Consider the following 22897-nt stretch of genomic DNA (forward strand, 5'->3'; position numbering starts at 1 on the left):
AACATAATATCCAGCAAGCCAACAGCTATCATCAAATTAAATGGTAAGAAACTCAAAGTGATCCCACTGAAATTAGGAACAAGACAAGGCTGTTGACTCCCTACATATGTATAGTACTTGAGGTTCTAGTTTGAGAAATAAAACAACACCTATGTGTTGTCTGAGTTTTCTGTCCTGCCAAGTTCCTGCAATCATTAAGTCCCAAAGAAATCACACAGAGGTCTACATTAACTATAAACTGAGTAACCCACTAGCTCAGGCTTCTTATTAACTCTTATAACTTATATTAACCCATTATTCTTGTCTATGTTAGCCACATGGCTTGGTACCTTTTTCAATGAGACAGTCACATCTTGTTTCTTCTGTGGCTGGGCCAGGACTGCCAAGGAATGGGCTTTCTTCTTCCCATAATTCTCCTGTTCTCATTGACCCTCCTCTACTTTCTGTCTGGTTGTCCCACCTATACTTCCTGCCTGGCTACTGGCCAATCAGCATTTATTTAAAATATAATTGACAGAATACAGACAATTGTCCCATACCACTTCCCCCTCTTTTTAAAAAACAAATAAACAAGAACTCTGAATCTAATATTCTTTGTTTAGCTTTTTTTCCTGACCATTAGCCATAACAACTTGTGAGCAACATTATAAACAAAGGAAAATATCCATAGTCTATTTCTTGGGAATGTGGGCATAATATTTCAGGCTGCTTTCTACTGTTTGGGGCACTGATAATCTTATGGGAACCTAAAGAAAATTTAAAATTATGATCAGGTCATGACTGGAGTAAGTATCTTCTGAGGCTTGATCATCTCAGGAAGCAGTCTTGAATCTGTTTTGGTTGTAGAACTCTGACATCTGGGCCATCTGTTCCTACCAGAGATTTCTCAGGTGATCTTCCTTGATCAAACCTGATTTTTCTTAACTCACAATGAGTCTGTAGCCTCTCATTTTCTCTGGAAATAAAAACAAAACCTCTTCTCCAAAGTAACATACCCTTGACTTCAATTTTGAAGTCAAGGTATTTTCAAAATATCTATTTTGGATTAATTCAACAGCATTTATAAACAAACATCTTTCAGCAGCTGTTGCTCCTTTCTCAGCATTTAAAAAAAATAAAGAGAGCATAATAACATGCATTATTCATATTCACTATGTATTTTTCATCTTTATGTGGCTTTATTTTAACTCTAATTTTTTTATTTTTACTTTTAGTTTTGGCTTTTTGAGACAGGTTCTCTGTGTATATTTGGCTGTTGTGGAATTTTTTCTGTAGATTAGGTTCTCCTTGAACTCACAGAGATCTACCTGCCTCTGCCTCCCAAGTGCTGGGATTAAAAGGTATGTGCCACCACACCTTGAACTCACAGATGTCTGTTGGCTTCTGCCTCCCAAGTGTTGGGATTACAGGCTTGTGTCACAACACCTTAAATTCACAGAGGTCTGCCTGCTTCTGTCTCCCAAGTGTTGTAATTAAAGGTATGGACCACCACACTCAACTCCTCTCTTTCTGTTTTTATTTTAAGGACTTTAACCTTTTTTCTCCTCTCCCAAGCAGGCATATATTTTTAACACACAGGCATATATTTTAATCCATTTAGAGGATTTCTTTGTCTTTGAATCTCTCTTTACTGTATCTCTCTTTTTTTCTGACCACATGAGTCTTTAATTTGCTAAGCAATATGAAGAGGATTAAAGTCATGGCTTTGATGGCTGGATCCAACCCATTCTTTAGCTTTCTGAGATTCCAGCCTCCTCATGGCAGAGGTACCAGCTATAGCCATGTTTATTGCCACAACTCTATGGTGTTTCAAGGTCCCTGCCAGCAAGCAAGCTGCATCAGCCTGCTCACAAACCACACTCAAATGTTCTGTAGCTGGACTGCCTTCCTAAAAGAATCAGAGTTTGTGCTGGCAGGAAGCTGGCATTTTAAAATGCCATGGCTTTTTTCCTTCTATGGCTGAAAACCAAAAAGCATGCCATCAATTTTTCATCAACACCTTTTAAGTGTTTTGTGGCAGGGCCTTTTAAAAGAGTTGCAAGGTTTTGCAGCTAAAACTGAGTCAGGAAGCTTCTCTTAAATGAGATGCATTTGTCTCTAGCAAACAGAACCCACCAGAGAAAATGCTGCTATCAATAAGCCATGCTTTACTCTTTACTCTATTCTTTTCTGTCTAGAATTACTTTCCAAGTTCTCTCAGGTTTTGTGTGGATGCAGTTGCCCCACGTTGGATGCCATTCTGTTCTCTGAGTTTTCTATCCTGCCCATTTCCTGCAATTGTTAAGTCCCAAAGAAATCACACAGAGATCTACATTAACTATAAACTGGTTGGCCCACTATCTCAGGCTTTTTATTAACTCTTATAATGTATATTAACCCATTATTCTTGTCTATGTTAGCCACATGGCTTGATACCTTTTTCACCGAGGTAGTCACATCTTGCTTCTTCTGTGACTGGGCCAGGACTGCCAAAAAAATGGACTTCCTTTTTCTCATTACTCTCCTGCTCTCATTGACCCCCCTCTACTTCTTGTTTGCCTTTCCCACCTATACTTCCTGCCTGGCTACTGGCCAATCTGCATTTATTTGAAATATAATTGACAGAATACAGACAATTGTCCCACCTGACCTATGAACACCTGATTTTTGACAAAGAAGCAAAAAAATATCAAATGGGAAAAAGAAAGCATATTTAACAAGTTGTGCTGACATAGCTGGATATCAACACATAGAAGAATAAAAATAGACCCATATCTATTGCCATGCACAAAACTCGAGTCCAAATGGATCAAAAACCTCAACAAAAAAACAACCACTCTGAACCTCATAGAAGAGATACTGGGAAATACACTTGAACTCATTGGCATAGGAGCCACTTCCTAAATATAACCCCAGTTGAACAGACACTGAGAGAAAACATTAATAAATGGGACCTCATAAAACAGAGAAGCTTCTATAAAGTAAAGGACACATTCAACAAGGCAAAACAGCCGTCTACAGAATGGGAAAAGATCTTCACCAATGCCACATCAGACAGAGAACTGATCTCCAAAATATACAAAGAAGTCAAGAAATTGATCATCAAAAGAACAAATAATTCAATAAAAATGGGGTACAGACCTAGACTCTCAGCAGAGGAATCTAAAAGGGCTGAGAAATACTTAAGAAAATATTCAAGATTCTTAACCATTAGAGAAATGCAAGTCAAAACAACTCTGAGATTCCATCTTACACCTATAAGAATAGCCAAGATCAAAAACACTGATGAAAACTTACACTGGAGAGATTGTGGGGTAAAGGGAACCCTCCTGCATTGCTGGTGGAAGTGCAAACTGGTCCAGCTTTTTGGATATCAGTACAGTCATTACTCAGAAAATTAGTAAACAATCTACCACAAGACCCAGAAACACCATTTTTGTGTATATACCCAAAGGATTTTCAATCATACCTGAAGGACATATGCTCAACTATGTTCATAGCAGCATTATTTGTCATAGCTAGTACCTGGAAACAACCTAAATGGCCTTTACGTAAGAACTGATAAGGAAAATGTAGTACATTTATACAATGGAGTATGACACAGCAGGAAAAAATGACATCTTCAAATTTGTGATCAAATGGATGGATCTAGAAAATATCATATTGAATGAGATAACCCAAACCCTGAAAGACAATATTTGTACTCACTCTCAAGTGGTTTTTAGACATAAAGCAAAGAAAAAACATTCTACAGTTCTCAATCCCAGAAATGTAGACATCAGAGAGGACCTAAGAGAGACATGCATGAATCTAATCTACATGGGATATAGAAAAAGGGCAAGATTTCCTTAGTAAATTGGGAGCATGGGGACCATGGGAGATAGAAGAATGAGAGTGGAATGAAAGTAAGGGAACCAAGAAAAAATATAACTCAATAAAAACAATTTAAAAAGACAAAATAAAATAAAAAACTTTAAATACAATCAGAAAAAAATACCTTTAAATACGATCAGAGAAAAATAAATGACATGAAGCCCCTCCTCAAATTATTCCTACCTCAAAATATATTGTTTGTAAAAAATTAAAAAATAACTCTTGAAAACTGATAAAAAGAATGACAAGGACATTATAAAAATGGAAAAGAAAATCACTTAAAAGAATCGAGAACACAAATTTTAGCGAAAAAAGGACAAAGGATATCTTTCAGTAACTGGAGATGGTGAAAAATTTATAAGAGAATGTATCTTTACAGCAGACCTACGAGGAAAGATGATTTTCTTCAAAGCTTAAGGTTTTCATGTGAAGGAACATTTAAACCTATGCTACATAGTTTCATATCTGTTGATAATAGTGTTTCAAATAGTAAAATTTAAAGGAGAATTCAATTCTTTTCATGTGAACACTTCTAAGTTAAAACTTTCAAAATAACAGAGAAGCCTTATAGTGACTTAACAAATATACCTCTAATCAAGAAAAGATTATTTTTCTCTGTTATTGTATTTTGGAGACCCATGGGAAGCTATAGTCAACACTATTGTCTAAAATTAAGACATGCAAACATAAAGATAACTTAAAGTTCTGCAATTCTCTGTTCACACTTATAATTTACTTGCTTTATGTAATTTAATGGAAAATAACACAAATTTTATTTATTATAACATATCAAAAGTAGAATTAATGCCAGAAGAAAATTTATAATATTATTAAATGCTAAATTCTTAAGTGCACATTCTGACAAGTTTTTGTTAAATTCAAGGATATTGGCTTAACTGAATATAAGACAGTTATGCTGATTTCAAAGAAAATACATAAAACTTGCTCTTGTAAAATAAATATTTGAAACATGCCTTCTAGTCATACACATAAATAATAAGGTGGAAAAGAAATAGCACTGATGCTTTGAATCCAGAATAAAGAAATTGTAAAAAATAATAAAATAGAAATATAATAAAAATAAATGATGATAATAAATAAGAATAATATTAGTTCATTTGTTTTCTCCTAGCTCTATATATTTTCTTAAGCCTTCTATATGCATAGGTAAGGCATGGGACTAAGTACTTTAGGACAGTAGGATACTAATAATAAGCCATTTTGATGAACACATTGTTCAAAGCTCAACAGGCTCAATATACCTTAAGTATATAAAATGTTGTTTCGTAAATTATCTTTAATAATGAGAAAGGGAACCTTTCATCAGTTTTCATCATATGCATAGGTACACTCCTTACCTGAAACAACAACCCTTTTCCACAATAACACCAATACTCCTATGACCCCGTGCCCCACCCCAGAAATTGACAGTAGGACCTTATTGTGTATTGAGACACCAGACACTTCAGCTGGAGTCATCAGACTATGGAGGGTAACAAATAACCTTGACAGCTGCTTGACATTCTGGGAACAAAACGATAGTCTACAAAATGAGAAAACTGCTCACCAATCATGTACCTAATAGATGATTAATTTATAGAAATATGCAAACAACGAAAAGAACTGAGCACCAAGAAAACAAATAACCCAATTATAAACTATTATAGAGCTAAGTATAGAGTTTTCAAAAGATGTCATGGAAATGTCTAAGAAATAATTGAGGTTCTGCTTAGGAAGTGGTCTCCTGTGCCTATATCTTGTAGACTACTTCCCACTTTCTCTTCTATCAGGTTCAAAGTGGTCGGATTAATGTTGATGTCTTTTATCCATTTGGACCTGATTTTGTGCATGGTGATAGATATGGATCTATTTTCATTCTTCTACAGGTTGACATCCAGTTATGCCAGCACCATTTGTTAAAGATGCTATCCTTCTTCCATTGTATAGCTTTAGCTCCCTTGTCAAAAATCAGGTGTTCATAAGTTTGTGGGTTAATACCCGGGTCTTCTATTCGATTCCATAGGTCGACTTCTCTGTTGTTATGCCAATACCAAACTGTTTTCAATACTGTTGCTCTGTAGAAGAGTTTGAAGTCAGGGATGGTAATGCCTCCAGAGGTTCCTTTATTGTATAAGATTGTTTTGGCTATCCTGGGTTTTTTGTTTTGCCATATAAACTTGATTATTGTTCTCTCAAGGTCTGTGAAGAAGTTTGCTGGGACTGAACGAGAACGTGATCCAACCAGATTCTCTGAATGTGGCTGGCCCAGAGCCTTTTTGAAAAGCCATTGACAATGACACTGGGACTTGCTTCCTCTGCATATACTGGATTTTGGCGCTCCAGTCTGTTTGGACTCTCACCCTCCTTGGACCTGGAGGGAGGGGGGAGGAACTTGAACTTCCCACAGGGCAGGAAACCCTGACTGCTCTAGGGGATGGAGAGGGAGGAGGAGAGGGAGTGGGGGCAGTGGGAGGGTGTTGGGAGGAGGGGCTGAAATGGAAACTTTTATAATTTAATAAAAAAAAATACAAAAAACAAAGAAATAATTGAAAAATGTTTAGCATTCTTAGCCAGCAGGAAAATGCAAATTAAAACTACTTTGAGATTTATTCTTATCCAAGTCAGAATGACCAATATCAATTAAATAAATAATAGCATGGTGATGATGATGCAGGGTAAGGGGAAAACCTATTCAATGTGGGTATGAGTGTAAAGTGATATAGTCCCTATGGAAATCAGTGTGGAAGTTCCTGAAAGCTTATTTACTAGAAGGTATAGCTATACATTTTTGGACATATATCCCAGGACTCTACATCTTAAGCAGTAATATTTGCTAAACATGCTCATAGTCAGAAATTGGAGATAGTCTGAATACCCATCAATGAATGAATGCACAATTAAAGTTTGATGTATGTATATATATATATATATATACAAACACACACACATATATATGAATATTATCCAATTGCTAAAAACATGAAGTTATGGATAATCTTGATTCCATTGTTTACTTATAAAATGTTACTATTTTGTATATTGATTTAATTCTGTCTGTATTATTTGGAAGGGGTCTTTAAGTGGCTCCTACACTCTGTCCCCAACCCTTTGCATTCAGTTTATGATGGAGGAGGGTCATCTCTCTATGTGTTACTTTCATTGGTTAATAAAGAAACTGCCTTGGCCCTTTGATAGGACAGAAAATTAGGTAGGCAGAATAAACAGAATAGAATGCTGGGAGGAAGAAGGCAATGAGTCAGACACCATGGCTCTCCTCTCTGAGACAGACGCAGGTTAGGATCCTCCCGATAAGCCATGACCTCATGATGATATACAGATTATTAGAAATGGGTTAAATCAATATATGAAAGTTAGCCAATAAGGGGCTGGAGTCATTAGGCCAGGCAGTGCCTAAAAAAATACAGTTTTTATGTAATCATTTCGGGTAAAGCTACCTGGGAGTCGGGTGGTGGGACGCAACCCACCATTCCTTCTGCAAGTTTCTAAACCTTTTATTTTTAAATACTTTGCACATATTTGGTACTTTGTTTCCATGTACCAGTTTAATCAATCATGTCCCTAGTTTACATCAGTATGGACTGAAAATGGAATTTCATATTGTATTTACATTAAATTTAAATGGTACTTTATTCTGTTTCTTAGAACAGCCAGCTTTGGATACTGCACACATTGTTATTTTGTCTCTTGGAAAACTATGGTTTTTCATCATGACTACCCAATTGCTCAGAAATTATGACTCTAATTTTCCTTGCATCATCACGTAATAATGTAATATCTACTTCAAATTGCTTAATAACTAAAGACAATATTTTTACATCATTTCAGGATCTATTGACATTGACTCATGTTCTAGGGGTGCAACATTTCTTCTTGTATAAAATTCAGAGCCAAACATAGTTTATGGATAATCTTGATTCTATTGTTTATTTATAAAGTGTTAATACTTTTGTATATTGATTCAATTCTGTCTGATAAACTTTATTTAATATTCTGCTCTATGATTTATTATAACATATTACTCTCAAGTTTACCTCAATAATTATAAACTGAACGATCATCATTTTCTATCATATCACATCTAGAATCTTAATAACATTGATAAGATCTTCTTACCTAGACTCAAAATTCAAGTACTCTCCCTGCAGTGAATACTTGTTTGCATTTTAATTCTTTTAACTTTAGGTTTATCGGACTTGTTTGATTATTGTTACATTCATTTGTGCATTCTCAGGTTTATTTGAATTTCAGATTTTCTAATTAGACTTTGGAGATCATTGTTTCTGTAGCTAATCTCTTTTCTGAGATTTTTCCCACAATTTTACATTTTTTTAAATGTAAAACTCATTACTCCTCGTTTCTGGAATCATAACAACCAGACCAATTGCTTGTTTTTGCAACAATATTTAGAAATATATTTTATACAATTTGGAACACATCATGAAAATCTAGACAATGAATTTTATTTATGGAGAACTTTAGTAACAAATGCATTTATTGGGTAAGAATCAAGAGCTATGGGTCTAACATTTGAGGCATGATTTATAAAAGTGCATGAGAGAAGCTGATCAGGAAACTACATCTGCTACTGGCTTTATTGGTCCTTTAAAAATGTATACTTCTCTGAAATTTGCTGCTTTTGGCTGATACAAGAATTTTTGTCTGTCAATCACTACAATTACAAAGAGTTAACTTGATGCCTTTCAGGGAAATGTATTTTGATCAAACACTTAGAGGTTGAAAAAAAAATATGTTGATCTGTGGCCAACTCTATAGCATAAGAAAAAAAAACTCTTTAAGTTGTCCATAATATCCTTCACACAATTTTCATAGTGTAAATTAAACACACTGACTGCCTATCATTGCTGGCTACCTCCATAACGTCTTCTGTCCTTCACAAGACATTAAAAAGATTTTATTGGTAATTGTTGCTTCTACTCTACTTGACAAAAACCAAAACAGTTTGAGAAGTGAGATTATATTACTGGTCTTTTTCATGTATGCCTTCATAATTGGTTCCCTGCCAACTACTGATGAAGCAGAAAGCAAAGCCCAGATCCTAGAACTGGAGGCTACTAAGTGCTGCATGGGTTTTGACGTCCATGTCTTTCCTATGCACAGTAAAAATAATGAACACATAGTATGGGAAATCATATTGTTTCAAGTAAAAATTTAGGATGTTCCTTAACAATGGGATCTCTAACACAAGGGTAAACTCTCAATAAAAGTACTTTTAAAATGGGATATAAGTGGCATTATTATTATTATTATTATTATTATTATTATTATTATTTACAAATATAATTACTGAGAAGATCTTAAACACCTATAATTGTTTTTTGGGGAGTGAAGCATAATGAATGAACTAAAAAAAGCTATGTAAATAGGAGTATTTATATTATTTGGTAAATTTACTAGAACCTGAACATATTCTCCTATTAATATCTCACAGTATTTCATATACAATGCTCACTGGTGCAACAAGAATGGTGATTTCCCAGAAAGTTAGGAAACAACCTATCTCAAGACCCAGAAATACCACTTTGGGCATATACCCAAATGATGCTCAATCTTACCACAAGGACATGTGCTCAATTACATTCATAGCAGCATTATTCATAAACCCAGAACCTGAAAATAACCTAAGTGCCCCTCCACCAAAGAATGGATTAAGAAAATGTGGTACATGGATCTACATAGGAAGGAGAAAAAGACAAGATTTCCTGAGTAAATTGGGAGCATGGGAGTCATGGGAGAGGATAGAAGGGGAGGGGGAGGAATGGCAGGGAGAAGACAAAAATGTATAGCTTGATAAAAATGAAAAAAAGAACACAAGGAACTCCCTTCCGTACATTGTACATTGTTTTGTATATTGTATGATACTTTAATTATAACAGATATTTTAATAATTCAATAGTAAATTTCTTATGCTAGCTGAAGTTAATTTTGATAATTTCCTAATTTTAAGTATGTAATAGTTATACATTTTTAAATTCTTACTATCACTGGAAGAAAATATTTAATTTAAGAAAATGAAAAAATATGTGCTACTATCTTGATCATGGTAGAATATCCAGTGTTTCCAACACACTTTAACAGTTTAGAAACATTTAAAAAATTGAATAACAATATACAAATAAGTGAAGTGTGTATAGTTTCTTAGTGGAAGGATTTTAGGTACTATAAGGATAAGAAATGATTCTTATCTTCTTCTCTTGAATATAGTTTTATGCATACACTTTGAAAAGCAGAAATGCAAGCAAAATATATTAATATCATGGAAGGAAATTTTCTAAATACTAAAGTTGAAATTGAAAAAGGAACAATCTGCTATGAACTATGATGTGTTGTACAGTGTTACAAAGGCATTGTGTAGATTAAATACTATATAAGAAAGAAAGAAACCACATTTGATTTCCTAGTCCTGGAACAAAATCTGTGAGCAGAGGAAGACAGATAGATGATATTACAGTGAAAACCCTCTCTGCTCTTTTTGATTATTAATTTCAATATGAACCCATGGGCTGGCGGTATAGTTTAATAGATAAAGTGCTTGCCACATAAACATGGTGATTTGAGTTCAACCTTCAAAACCCATAGTTAAAAAGCTTTGTGCAATTGTGTAGGTTAATGATTCTCATACTAGGGATGGAGAAAACTTGATGTACAGTCTAGCTAAACTAACATGCTTCAGACTCAGAGAGAGACCCATTGCCTCACATAGGACAAATGAGGTGGTTCTTCCTGTAAACACACAGACCTCACTGTGCATGTTTGAGCACATAATGATACACACACATAGTGAATTTGTATTTCACCACCACTCCATGTGTCTGAAAATGTTTGGATTAGAATACTTAGTGGAGTATATATCTATCACTGTTGGGCAAAGAGCCCTACCAATATCTACTACCTATCTTATTTTTAAGAAAAATGGTGTATTGATGTATCATGTAATATATATGATCCTTGGTTTTATTTATATTTGGATATGAATTTCAAGAGTTTTATAGACAGAGATTAATTACATTTTATTGTTTGTCTTGTCCTAACACCCCTTGCCAAATTTCTCAAGAAGCCCTGTGGACATTGCAACAATATTTCAGTTTTTGTTTGTTTGTTTTTATGTGTGTGGCCCATGTTTGTGTGTGGAGCAGATGCCAGAGGACAGCTTTAAGTCTTTCTTCAAGAATTCTGCCAATTTAATTTCAAGACAGTTTTTCTCATTGGCCTGTAAATTGCTCTATGGTCAGCCTATTTGTCTAGAGAGCCAAGAATCTTCCTGTTTCTACATCTCCAGCAATGGGATTACATTAGGTAATACCCCACAGAATTTTTTTAATGTTCTGGCACATGAACTCAGGTCTTCCTGTCTATAATGTAAACACTTTACTCAGAGCCATCTTCCCAGTCCTTAAGATGGATTTTGACTTGTTTAGTAGTAAAATGTGGGAAGGTCTGTGAGTGGGTCAGAGACAATGTGTTTCCAGTCTCCTGGTGTTTTGGCATCTACCACAAGCAGAGCAGACTCCAGTTTGCTTCTGGATCCTATTTCCCCGAAGGCAGGTGTGATTGCCCTGTGGTGCAGGACAATTCTATATTCTGTCAATTATACTTTAAATAAATGCAGATTGGCCAGTAGCCAGGCAGGAAGTATAGGCGGGAAAACCAGACAGAAAGTAGAGGTGTGGTAATGAGAACAAGAAGGAAGCTCTTTCTGCAGTCCTGCCCAGATCACAGAAGAAGCAAGATGTGACCTGCCCTGCTGATAAAGGTACAGAGCCATGTGGCTAACATAGATAAGAATAATGGGTTAATATAAGTTATAAGACCTAATAAGAAGCCTGAGCTAATGGGCCAATCAGTTTTTAATTTATGGAGACCTCTGTGTAAATTTCTTTGGGGCTAAACAGCTGTGGGAAACGGGCAGGACAGAAACCACCAACAATCCTGGACCTCATATTACAACTCTGTAGATGGATGACTCCAGCTGACTTTCCAAATCCTAAGGAAAAATAATTTTTTGTTGTTGTTTTGAGTTAAGAAAAATATACAACATTCATATTGCAACTATCCTACTAAGAGCCTGGAACTTCAGAGGCAATGCCAAGGTGTTGCTGGGGAACCAAATATGTACCAACAGGCAAGTTTGGTTACTGTTTTTGCCAAGAAGAAAAGGATGAGAAACAGACCTCTCCCTTCCCATCACCATGGGCTCAAACCAACTAGGATAATGTGTCCTTTCCTTGACAGGGTAAAGACTTGTGAACCTCCAAGGTTGGGTCAGGTCTGGGGGAGTAGAGGGACAGGCCGACACAAAGACATGATCCAGGCTGATTTCATCTAGGGATGTTTGGAAAAGGAGAGAAGTCTACAGTGAGTTCATTTAATGAGTTCATAACAGGAAGGCAGAGGCAAGTCAAAAATTAAATTCAGCTCTAGAAATAAAGAAAACACATTACTTTGACACAGTTGAATAATAAAAATGAGTTTACATGTCCATAAGATTTTAAAGGACATTGCACTATCACAAGGTCAACAGTCCTTACATATCCCAAATAAACATTCCTGATGCCATTTACAGTGAAGGAAAACTAAGGCTACTTGACAAGGCCATCTCCTTCTAGTTGTTCTCGTTAGTTGGATCCTTTGATGGGTATCTGTGGATCCATCAATCATTTTTGTCCTTCCTTATAAATACAAGGCCATTCTTTTAAAAAAGAAAAAACAGGCACATACCTACCTTCTCTTGTGAAACTCGGGTCCTCCTAAAGGAAGTACAAAAGAATTATTCCTATTGATCTGCTCAAGGCTCCCATTTATTATAGGTAACTCTAGCATTAGGAGTAAAACTACATAGACATACTTTTGTCCTTGGGATGTTACCCATTTGACAAATGGCTCATGTACGATCACTAATACTTTGAAAAGCTGAGATTTAAAAGGTTTCATGTAATCCATTCTCCCTCTTCTTATTCTCTGAGATATGCAGTTACTTTTTCTTCAATTCAATGGCTTATATTTTGCTCCATGTCTTTCTTTTTCTTCTTAGGGGATCTCTATAAAGTAAGATCTTCTCCAGATGAATCATATCAAAGTTTCTAACCATCCAAGAACAATATAAATAATAGCCAACTTATCCCACAAGGCAGAGAAGTTTATTAAGAAAATTAAGAACCCTCACATCAAACAATTTCAACAGCCACCACATGCTATATTGGCATAGCAACCAACTTATAATTCTGTCAGCAATAAAATCTAAAATAATAAACAGCCTCAATTTTCATTTTAAACCTTCACAAGCTAAGTGTAAAGTAGAACAGACAGTTCTTGTTAGAACGAGTTTGGGAATTTTTTCAGACAAACCTCATAGATGCTGATTCTTTATCAGGATACTTCACACATAATATTCATTTCTCATACCGCTCTATCTGGACATTGTCATGGCTGGCTGCATCCCTGACTCTGTGTATTCACTTGGCTCCAGACACTTCCAGAGAGATGTATGTCTGTCCTTCCGTATGTGAAGATGAGAAAATGTAAATACTTACACTCTGCACTAGATGGAATGCTTGAGTTATGAAATTGATGTCTACCTTAACAAACAAACAAACAAATGAACAAAAGACTTACCTCTTGCACTCAGAAGAAACAGGCACCTCAAGCCATTCTTTTCACTGAGGGATTCAATAAAGGCAGGGAGACAAGTTAGGAGTTCTGAGATTTAGACTTTCTTCTCCTAATAAAGCAAAGGCAGCCAAAATATGAAAATTAGTCACCAAGGTTCTAAATATGGCTTACACATATCAAATCCTTAAAAAGAAATGCAGTTTTTTTGTTTTTACAAAAAACAATCCTCTTTGTTTTTCACTAATTTGCCTCAAAGCACTTTGACAAATATGGAGTGCTTTCAATCTTCTTCGTTTTAACTTTCTATCAGAATTTTCAGATGCAGTGAAAATGTAGGTAATATTGTTTTCAGATGCATTGTATGGTATCTAAAAACAGCAGAACAGTGCCAGTTATAAGAATGCTGACAGAGCTTCAGAGTTTAAGATTAGAAGATGGTTATCAACATGTTTTGCTTTGATCGAATCAAATATTTTAATTTTGATAAACACTTTTGAGAAAAATAGCCTTGTTATTTCTTTTAATTTTTGATATTATAGTTATGTCACTTCCCCACTCCCTTTCTTTCCTCCAAACACTTCCTTGTACAGCTCCTCCCTGCTTTGTTTCTTATTCATGGCCTCTTTTTTACATTTGTTGTTGTTACATACATATATGTTCCTAAATACAATCTGCTCAGACTGTATAAAGTTATGTCTAGGTACGTTTTTAGGGATTATCAGTTAGTGTAACATGAGGGCCGGCTTGTTGGGGTATCTGTTCCCGCCCAGTACCCCACAGCCAGCAAGCCCCAATAAAAATCACACACAGGACTCCATAAGGTCATAAGCTGATTGGCCCATTAGGTCAGGCTTCTTATTAGTCCTTGTAACTTATATTAATCCATTATCATTATCTATATTAGCTGCATGGCTCAGTACCTTTCTCAGCGTGGCAGCTCACATGTTGCCTTTTCGGTGATCTGGGCAGGAGTGGCAGAGGAACCCCCCTGCTTCCCAGAATTCTCCTGTTCTCATTGTATCACCTCTACTTCCTGTCTGGTTTTCCCGCCTATACTTCCTGCCTGGCCAATCAGCATTTTAATAAAATACATGATTGACAGAATACAGATAATTCTCCTGCACCAAGTTAGTATTAGATAATCAATCTGTATGTTCTTTCGTGGGGAAGACTATGCCCAGCTATGATGTCTATGAACCATAACAATGAACAGCGTGTCTTGATACTCCTACAGGAGCAGAGTGACACATGGAACTTGGATGTAATTAACATCTTTCTAGTTAGACATAGGCCTGCTCAACAACAGTGAAATCATAACTACTACTTAGTGAACCCCCAGGGTGAATGAGTCATGGATCTTGACAGAAAGCTTATCACTACCATTTTACTAAGCCAGTATTGCTGCTAGCTACATTCTAAGCATTTGTATTTATACTCAAATATTAGTATGGTCCTTACCCCATATCAACATTTTCAAGAGGTAACTTAGATCTACTCTCAATTCAGTCTGAATTTAGTATGGTTGAAATAAAAATGAAGTATAATAATTTAAAATTAAATTGAACTTTCTGGAATGTATGGTGTGTTATACCAGTGTACTCTATCACTGTTTGCTTTATCCTTTAATTTCTGAAACAGTTTTAAAAGCATTCAGTTAAATGTCCTTTCACATCATTTAAACAGCTCTTTAGATCTAGTGTACTATGTTTCTATATTATATTTGTCAGAGGCCTCCAAGAATATCTCTGAGGACATTTGACTCTTTGGCAACTGGATACAACAACCATCACAGGACAATACCCAAAATTAGCTGCTACATGTGCTGAAGGGTGAAAGAAATAGGAAATAGGAAATAGTTGGAATAATATCTTCAGAGATGTACATGTGGTTATTTTTATACATCCTAATAAATTTATGAAGACAATTATTCATTAATATGTATAGTCAATTTTGCTTTGGAACTGAATGTGGGCTTCTCCCAAACAACAACAAAAGTCAAGGACATCTTTCATTACCTTGTCCACTTTGCAGCAGTGTTCTTCCAGCCAGATAGATTAACTAAGCTCAAAGCATTGGGTGTCTGGTATTTTTAGTTAATGAAGATGTCTTTTGATGCAGCTTAAATAGTCTTTCCATGAGTTAGTAAAATACTATTCTTGTCACATAATTCCGTAGGAAACAGAAGATGCATTTAAAATAGTTATTGATGAAATAAGGAAAGAATCTCCTTTATCCTTTTTGTACTCAAAGTCAACAGCACTTTCATTCAGAAAATAGAAAGGGATAAGATCTATCCTGGAAAATATGGGTTGAAAATATTATGTTTTCAAACAACTTATTATTTATTTTAAATATGTTAGCTGAATCAGACCATCAGCCCAACCCACCACAGATGCTTATAAGAAACATATATGATTAGTAAGTGAAAACTTCATACAAAAATATTACTAGAGGGGGCTGGAGAGATGGCTCAGAGGTTAAGAACATTTCCTGCTCTTCCAAAGGTCCTGAGTTCAATTCCCAGCAACCGCATAGTGGTTTACAACCATCTGTAATGAGATTTGGTGCCCTCTTTTGGCATGCAGATACACATGCAGGCAGAATAATACTATCTATATAATAAATAAAATATTTTAAAAAAATATTACTGGAAATTTGGTGGACTATTCACAGTGACAAGTATTAGAATTGGCAGAAATTGGACCACAGATACACATTAATTTTCTAAGTTACTCAGCCTTCATGACCATTCTGAAGAGAAGCCTGGTACTGACAAACATCAAGTAATCTGGGGTATTTACAAAAGCATTGTATCAATTTTAGATGCCTCAGGTGTCGGAGCCCATAAATGTGGATCTGTTCTACCTTGGCCAAATATCAGAGACTTCAGGCCTATTCTTGCTCCTTCAAGGTTATGACAGGGGATTTGATCAAGGATATGACTGCCTACAGGATGCTTGGCCAAGGGTGTGGTCACTGCATGTCCCATCTAAAAAGCAGAATATTTAACTCAAGATACAGTTATATGATGTTTAGGGTATTGAAGAGATAATTACTCTATTTGTTCTTTGTATCATGTTAAAGCAGTCTTGCCTTCTTCCCCTCTTTTAGATTGATGTAGATAAAGCATATGGAAAATAAACATGAGCAAATTCAGTATTCACTGAGTTGCTCTTCCATCTCTCTTCTGTGTCTCTGTCTTTTTCTTTTATCTCTGTTTTTTTCTACCTAACAATTCTAATCCACATGCCCCTATCCTGGAATGTACAAACCTGTCTAGGCTGGATCCTGACACTTAAATTCATTCTTATACACTCATAAAATCCATAATTGTTAGAAATGGAAATCTTAGTGTTACTTAGGTCAAACACAACCATTTAGAAAATGTATGAGAACTTAGAGATATGTTTTGCAAATATTTTTAAAAAGAAAACCATATATACATGTATTGACTATAATAACCTTTGGAAATCTCAGTGTATATTAATATAGAAGTATATATAAATATTTACTTTTATAAATATAAAAATAGAGTTAATTTAATAGCTCCTGGAAAAAGTATAATTTAAAGATTTAATTGATATTTAAATTGTGTATGGAATCTCATTTCTAGTTTTATTTTAAAACAATTAGAAAAAATAGAACATTCAGAATCTTGTGCAATATTTATTACAAAATGCTTTACAAAATTACAAAATTTATTACAAAATGCTTAATATCACCAAATTTATATTTTTGCTTCTTGTTATGATATCAATTAAATTTGTATGACACATAATATAAAACAAATAAACTACTTATATGAGCTATGTAAATTGATCAACAATTCATGAAGCTAAGAATATTGTTTAAGAGTATTTCCCTCTTTTTAATATAGTATAGGGATGCTATCAATTTAATATGTTATGAAAACAAACTGAATATTTATTGAGAGATGAATAAAGAAACATAATCAACACAATTGTATAATATTTAGAGTCTAAGAGGAAATTGTGTTGAATGTCAATTTCAATAAGCAGAGTATTATGCTATACAAGAGAAGACAATCCTATAGAGACTCTTTATATGTACCTAGAGTAATCAAATTTACAGATATTAAAAAACAGCAGCTTCATAGTTTTGTGGAAAGGAATAAATGAGGAGTTGCTATTCAGTGAACGGAAAATTTCAGCTACAAGAGATCTAGTCATCTGCAAGGAAAGTTAGTCATTTGCTGTGTATACACAACTGTGCACAGTCAGCAATGATACAGCAGATTACAGGATGTGTCAGAACACTGGATAGGTGTAGGCAGAGACTGCTTGCCTCTCTTCTGGCCTCTCAGACCCGAGTAATAACACAGAAACTATATTAATTTTAACAATGTTTGGACTATTAGCTCAGGCTTCTTATGAAGAGTTAGTTAAGATGTAACTAACTCTTACATCTTAAATTAACTTGTACCTATTATTTTTTTTGTCTTGTCACAAGATTCATGGTTTACCAGTAAGGTTTTGGGTTGTCTATCTCCTTTGGCAGCTACATGGCATCTCCCTGACTCCACCTTATTTTTCTCCTCTACCCCTGCTTGGAATTCTAACCTTGCTCTATTCTTCCCTGTCATAGGCCCAAGAAGCTTCTTTATTCATTAACCAATAAAAGCAATACATATGGAGGTGGACTTCCTATACCATTTCCCTTTTTTCTGTCCAAATAAAAAGGAAGATTTTAACTTCATCATAGAAAAATTGCATATAATAAAACAGTTATAAAGCAAGAATAATAGTATATTTAGTGCATTTGCATTAGGCAATTTAAGGAAAATACTCTAACATCTACCCTATCTTTGTGAGTATAAAGTTTGATATCTACTTTATCATTTGTAATCATAACTATCTTTCTTTTCTTTTCTTTTTTTTTTTTTTTTTGGTTTTTCGAGACAGGGTTTCTCTGTTGCTTTGGAGCCTGTCCTGGAACTAGCTGTTGTAGACCAGGTTGGCCTTGAACTCACAAAGATCCACCTGCCTCTGCCTCCTGAGTGCTCAGATTAAAGGCATGTGCCACCACCACCCGGCATAGCTATCTTTCTTCAATTCCATCAAAGACTCCAGAAGGATATATTAACTAAGTAAACAGGAAGTATATTATAAGCAACTTCCAAAACACTAGAATTGATAGAGACTTTTCATTACCTGGACAGGCCCATAGTATCTGGCAAACTTTTCCATGAAGCAGAAATCTGAAGATCTCTCTTGCCTTGTACCAGCAAAGTTCATCAGTTGCTTTCTTCTGTTTCCTGCAAAATTTCTGGCAGTTCTTTCATGAAGCAGGAAACCCCAAAGGACTGTTTCAACTTCTTTTGGCAAGTTTAGCAGTCATTTTTCTATGGGTCCTGCATATCCATTTCATACAATATACCATTAAGCAGTCTAGGCAAGAGCAGCTTCTTGCCCAAATGGCTAGCAAATCCCATAAAGAGCCTCTTTTATGCCCTTCTTCCTCTTGAAGTAACTGATGCTGCCAGGTGCAGACATGGCTCACTATCAAGAAAAGTCTAAGTTCTTAAAAACATTTTAAATGCCACTTTCTGTGTCTTTGAAAGATTCAAAGAATACCTATCCATCTGAAATACATCTCAGGACATCTAGAAAACCTAACTAACATGACTAAAGCTTGACTATTATAGATGATTATCTATTAACCTGTATTTTTAATTGTACATTACATTTGTAAGTGAGCTGCACAAATATAGTACCTTAATTAAGAGCAGAAATATACATATAACAAAATTGATCTTAAATTTGTATCAACAAACCAAGATCCATACCAATGCAAAGTATTCATCTCTATAGCATATCCCCCTTTTAATGTAAGCAAACATTTATAAACAATGATTTAAGGAATTTGGGCATTGTTCTCTAAACTACTTCCTGCTGATTGTGGCACCGTTAATTAGATCTTCCATGGGGTATCCTGGGTAGCTGGTCTATCTCAGCCAGCAGTCCTGAAGTTGTTGTAGATTTTGCACCATCTGGGCCATTGTTTCAGGGGATTTTGTTTGATCAAACCATATTAGCTGGTAAGAAATAAACAACTTTCTAGCCTCTGTGGAAGCAAAAGCAAAACCTTTTTTCAAAAGCAACATATCCTTCAACCCAAATTTTGAAGTCAAGATACCATTAATAATATATATATTGGTTTAGCTTAGGAACATGTACAATAAAATGTTTCTCTGTACTTAGCTCATTTACAGCCAAAAATTTCAAAGAAAAAACAATAATATTCATAATCCAGACTCTATGTGTATATTCCATCTTTGTGTTGTCTACTTTTCTTACTCTATTACTTTTTCTACAAGTTTCATAATTTTTATTATCTTTACTCCTATAAGCTATGACAGTATTTACTCTTTTTCTGCTCTCCCCGAAGCCTGTGCATATTTATCCAACACTGTGACCCATTTGGAAGTGTTTTTTAATTTAAATCTGTCTTTATTGTATGCATGTCTCTAATTATTTTTTGACCAGTAGTGATTTTTTTTTTTTTGCTAAATGGGCATAGCTATGACCAACTTTACAGCCCTGCCTGTTGAACCACTCAGTCCAACATGGTGGAGGATTGCTTACTGCCTCTGAGAGCCATGCACACTGTCTCAGCTCCAGTGTCTTAGTGGGCGTATGTCACCACTAAGCAGTTTGTAACATGCTGCTCACAGACCTCACTTAAGTGCTTGGCCCCCTGAAAGAGCCAGAGCTGTTTGTGCAGCTGGTACAAACCAGGAAGCCTTCTTGAAGGAGTCCTGTAAGTTTTGCTGCTACTGCTTAGACAGGAAGCATTTTCTTAAAGGAATTGTGCTTCTGCTTGCTTCTAGCGAACAGAAAAAAATCTGAAAAAAAAAACAATAAAGCTACCAAGAAGTTGTGTTTGACTGTTCTTTTGTGTCTATAATTCCTGTCCAAGCTCTCTCAAGTTTTATGCGAATGTAATTGCCTTACATTGGCTGGCCATTTTGTAAGCAGGGACTGCTTGTTCCTTTCCCGGCCTCATAGACCCAAATAATAACACAGAAAATATATTAATTATAATAGTGCTTGGCCTATTAGCTCAGACTTCGTATGGACTAGCTTTTACATTTTAAATTAACACATTCCTATTATTTTGTATTTTATCATGAAGCTTGTGGTTTTCTGGTAAGTTTCCAGGTCATATGTCTTCTACAGCAGCTACACAGCATCTGCCTGACTCCATCTTCTTTTTCTCCTCTATCTCTGCTTAGAATTTCTGCCTTGCTTGAATCTGCCCTGTCATAGACCTAAGCAGCTTCTTTATTCATTAACCAATAATAGCAACACATATACAGGAGGATTTCCCACACCAGATAGGTCAAGTGTTCTTACAATATTTAAAAAGAGAGACAGAGGAAAAAAAAACATTACCACCAAGAAACAGTAAACTACTAGAGAAGCAGTGTTTTCATACTCAAGATATAACTGGGGAGATGCATCTCAATCATGACTTGTTTTACTTTTAAAAATAATGTAATGGTTGTCTCCTAATCTCTTAATAATTATTTTAACATTTGCTTTAAGTTAAGAAATTGTAGGTTAATAACTTAGGCAAAAAATTCAGAAGTTATAGTTAGTAAAAATACAAATTTTAAAATTTACAATTTAATGCTATTTAAAGATCTCCTTGATCTAGCCACATAACTCTCATCGACTTTCAGAGGGCTTATGTTGGCCCCATGCAGGACCCATAGCTGTCAGTCCAGAGTTCGTGAGCTCCCACAAGCACAGGTCAACTGTCTCTGTAGTCTTCCCAATCATGATCTTGAACCCTCTTTCTTGTATATTCCCTCCTCTTTTTCTTCAACTAAACTCCAGGCACTCAGGCCAGTGCTTGGCTCTGGATCACTGTATCTGTTTCCACCATTTACTAAAAATAGTCTTGTATTTGACCTTGGGGCTCCCTGGCAGTGGGACCAGGACATATCCTAGGTGCATGAACTGGCATTTTGGATACCATTCTCTATGGAAGGATACATTGCTTAGCCTTGATACAGGGGGAGGGGCTTGGTCCTGCCTCAGCTTGGTGTAACAGACATTGCTGACTCCCTAAGGGAAGCTTTACCTTTCCGAGGAGTAATTGAGGGTTGGAATTGGAGAGGTGGGGAGTAGGAGAAGGGGAGAGAAGGAACTGGGGCTAGTAAGTAAAATTTTTAAAATTCTAAGTAAAAAAAAAAAACTCTTTAAAGTCTGTGTACTTTTCCTCATAATAAACTATTAATGTATATTTTTCTATCAGTTCTTCAATCTTGATACTCAAGTTCATTGTGGATGTTAAATTCCATACCAGAGTGAAATATTTATAGTGGATACATTCTTGAGAATGTATCATCTTCAGTGGAAGAAAACAAAAATAAGGGTTTGCAGAACATTATCAAGACTTCTAAACTCAAATTATTATCATTTAAATGAAGAGGATAAAAATTTCACAGCTACCAATTGTACTATCACGCTAGAGATCCTGCATTCCCGAGCTAGACCTGAAAACAAACAAGGACCTCACATCAGAGTATTCTGTTGTCATAGGAAGTGTTGCACAATCGACATGCCAAAAGCTTAGCTGAGGTAGGTATGAACTTCCACAACTCCTGGACACTTCTTTATTATACTTATTCCAAGTCTCAAAGTTCACCTCTTAGTTGCAAAATATAACTTTAGGTAGCATGCATCTTTTGAATAATTTGCATTTTAATATTGTCATATATTTAAATGGAAACTTTCTTACTGGTAAAACATACAGCAATCTACATGGGCATATAAAATTCTCATTCATATGCCAGGCAGTAATGGTGAATGCCTTTAATCTCAGCACTTGGGAGGCAGAGGCAGAGGCAGATGGATCTCTGTGAGTTCAAGGTCAACTTGGTCTACAGAGTTCTAGGACAGTCAGGACTGCTACACAGAGGAAAAAAAATCTGTCTAGAAAAAAAATGTCTGAAATGTCATTCATTTTTTAGATTAGACTAACATTTCAATTATTCTGCCTACAAAGAACATATACACGCAAAGTCATAAACTGAATTAGGATTTTCCGTTTTATCTGAGGTGGTGGTAATAGTATGGAAGCTGTTTCTCCTTTTCTCGATTTCTCCCTCTTTTCCTTTTTCCTTTGTTTGTTTCATGACTTCCTTCTTATATGAATAAATAATGAGTAAAACTATTGGATATCCCTGAATAGGAGAGGAGATCTGTTCTATTAACACTGAGGGCAGTGGCATGTGGAAGGAAGTTGGAATGCAGAGGACCTGGAGCTGCAGCAACCTGAGGCAGTAAAGCAGAGCCAGGAAATATGGTGTAGCAGTCATGAGCAATAGCAGCATTCACAGTTATTACTACCTAGTGGGGGTTGCAGT

The 22897-nt window shown here is 35.5% G+C and overlaps 1 long non-coding RNA gene across 1 annotated transcript in view; it reads right to left on the minus strand.

The window, feature by feature from the left end:
• The window catches only part of LOC125392909 (uncharacterized), a 30813-nt gene extending 17225 nt beyond the window's left edge, over positions 1-13588 (minus strand). The window contains exons 1-2 of the long non-coding RNA XR_014997715.2: positions 13504-13588; positions 12610-12638 (exon numbers count right to left, since the gene is read on the minus strand). This is a non-coding gene — a long non-coding RNA (uncharacterized LOC125392909). The remainder of the gene's footprint in view (positions 1-12609; positions 12639-13503) is intronic.
• Between the last annotated feature and the right edge of the window lie 9309 nt (positions 13589-22897).

The sequence above is a fragment of the Myodes glareolus genome, chromosome 2, assembly GCF_982192425.1.
Source record: "Myodes glareolus chromosome 2, mMyoGla1.1, whole genome shotgun sequence".
In the NCBI taxonomy this organism is placed as follows: domain Eukaryota; kingdom Metazoa; phylum Chordata; class Mammalia; order Rodentia; family Cricetidae; genus Myodes; species Myodes glareolus.